The sequence below is a fragment of the Curcuma longa genome, unplaced genomic scaffold, assembly GCF_044706935.1.
Source record: "Curcuma longa cultivar G26 ecotype Majalengka, Jawa Barat unplaced genomic scaffold, ITB_CL_G26_1.1 contig_8297, whole genome shotgun sequence".
NCBI lineage: Eukaryota > Viridiplantae > Streptophyta > Magnoliopsida > Zingiberales > Zingiberaceae > Curcuma > Curcuma longa.
Genome location: NW_027435183.1, coordinates 1 through 2,404, shown reverse-complemented (window position 1 = coordinate 2,404; position 2,404 = coordinate 1). Strand labels below are relative to the sequence as shown.

The 2,404-nt window shown below is 39.7% G+C and overlaps 1 long non-coding RNA gene across 1 annotated transcript; it reads left to right on the top strand.

The window, feature by feature from the left end:
- The first annotated feature begins 438 nt into the window (after positions 1-438).
- LOC141819523 (uncharacterized) lies at positions 439-2,220 on the top strand. The gene is made up of 3 exons (XR_012601080.1): positions 439-918; positions 1,529-1,615; positions 2,144-2,220. It is a non-coding gene; the product is annotated as an uncharacterized LOC141819523 (long non-coding RNA).
- The last annotated feature ends 184 nt before the right edge of the window (positions 2,221-2,404 follow it).

The window sequence follows — 2,404 nt, the reverse complement described above, 5'->3', positions numbered from 1 at the left end:
GACTAGTTAGACCAAGGTTTCTCAAGAAATTGGTTAAGGTCATAATTTCTAACACCCCGATTATTTCTCCCTATTTTTAGGGATTTTAATTAGATTTAAAATTCTAATAAAAGTACTTTAGTTAAACAATAGAAGAGAGTTTAATAAAATAAAATGGATAAAAAGGTTTGTCTCGCGAAGACGAATCCAACAAAACTTGTTTGGATCAAATCGGAGGTCGTTTGGTTAGTAAACCAAGTGAACCAAAATTGAACCCGGTTCGGTTCAATCGTTATAATGGGATTTAGCCGGTAGTTTAGATTTAATCGGGTAGAGTTACTGTGCACTCCTCGTTATAACTGCACCGCCCCAACCTCCTCACCGCGCGACCCTTTCCCTTCCTCGCGCAGACTGCGTCGGCCCCGAATCCGTCAGCGCGACCACGCCCGCCGCCGCCCGCGTCCGCCGGCAGAAAATTCGGAACGGCGAGGGCTTTATAAGAGGGCCGAACCCTAGCCAACCCTCAGCTGCCGCGCCTCTTCGCCCACGCGACCCGCACCCAGCTGAGACGCCCTCCGCTCCTCTCCCTGTTCGCGTTCCACCGCCACCTCTGCCCTAGACGAACGCCGACCATGGTGAAGAGAAGGAAGATAAGTGAGGATGAGAGCGGAAACCCTAGCCGACCCTTAACCTTTCTCCTCTGTTCAACGCCCTGCACTGCCGCCGCCGCTTCTACTCCGCTGTCTGTCGACGCCGCCAACGCCGCCTCTGTCAACCGCCGACCGCCGATTGCCGCCCGACGTCGCACGCCACCGCCTGCGACGCCCCTGCCCGGCCGCTGCTCTGCCGCCAGGATACCTCTCCCGACGCCGCCATCCCTGTTTCGAGTGAAGAAGACGAAGCAGAGCAGATTTTCGATTAACAAATCAATTAATTAAGGTAAGGAATTAATTGAAGGTTTATGTGGTAATTAATCTAGGTTAATTAGATTATTAATCTATGTTCTTTAGGTTAATAATTAGTTAAATAGTTAATAGTTAGTAACTAATTATCTTAATAAGTTTAGCAAGCAATTAGTAATTAGATAATTAATTAGTTTAATTAATTAATTAATTGATGTTAATCAGATGATTAATTGAGTTAATTGGATAAGTTTGATTAATTAAGATTATTAGATGATCAATTGATTAGCTTATCAATTACGGTTTGATTTTATAATGGATAGTTGATAACTCAGTTTAATGATGATTGATCTGTTTAATTACATATTAAGTAGTAATTAATAGGTTGATTAGTAATTAATTAGAAATAAGTAGTTTTATGAATTTCTTAATTAATTGGTTTAAATAGCAAGTATATGGTAAGTTAGATAATGGATAGTAGTTAGTTAATTAGGGTTAATCAAGTTAATATTGAGGTTTCATCAGTTAATTAGATAAATTGAAAATGATTAGTTAGATTGAGATAGGATTAACTCTTTACCCGGTTGAGTGATGAGGCTAGGATAATTTTATCATTATGGTTAAGTTATAGTTATGATTGTTGCTAGGTCACGAGGAGAAAGCACTAAGAGCACCTCGGAGGAAGAGCTCCGATTTCACAAACCTTAGCGTTAAAACCCTAGTGAGCGGACAAGGTAAGTACATCTCTCACCTGCAGTATGAGTAGTTCCGTTGTTTTCTATTTTTTCCATAAACATGATTTTGTTAAAGCATATGCATGATTTTGTTAAAGCATATGTAAATGGTAGAATTGCATGATATAAGTAAATTGTTTAGTTATCCAAATTGCATGATATATGTAATATGAAAGAAAAGTACTTTATTTTGATGTTGACAAGTACCGGACCGTGAGGTGTCCAAGGGATGGGCTCCATAAGTTGCCCCTAGGCCGCGAGGTGCCTAGTACGCTCTAATCGGCTTCGGTGGCTAGCTACCCCGGACCGGTTAGGGATGCGCGCATTGGTACTTTGTCAGGGCCCAAAGGATGGATGTTTAGTATGTTTAATTATTATGAAATAGTATGTTTTGAAAACCCCCTCACATGTTTAGATATGAACATTCATGTTGCATAAATCAGTTATTACGAAGTTTTCTATGGTTTTTGTGAGTTAGATGATGTACTTACTAAGCGTTGCTTATAGTTTGCATTCCTCATATTGCAGATAAATGAAAGGAAAAGTTTTAGGAAAGAGGAGGCAGCTGGAAAAGTGTTTGATGTGTGGTGTCGGCGGAACCGCGGAATAAGATCAAGAATTAAATAAATGTTTATTTTATGTCCAAGAATTTATATTTATTTCTTTTGCTTCCGCATGTTAAACAGAAAAAGAAAAGTTTATTTGAGTTATTTTATTTAATAAGTAAAAGTTAAGGAAAGTTTAAAGTACGTAACGTCTCCCTATTAGTATAAGAAAGAGGGGGGCGTT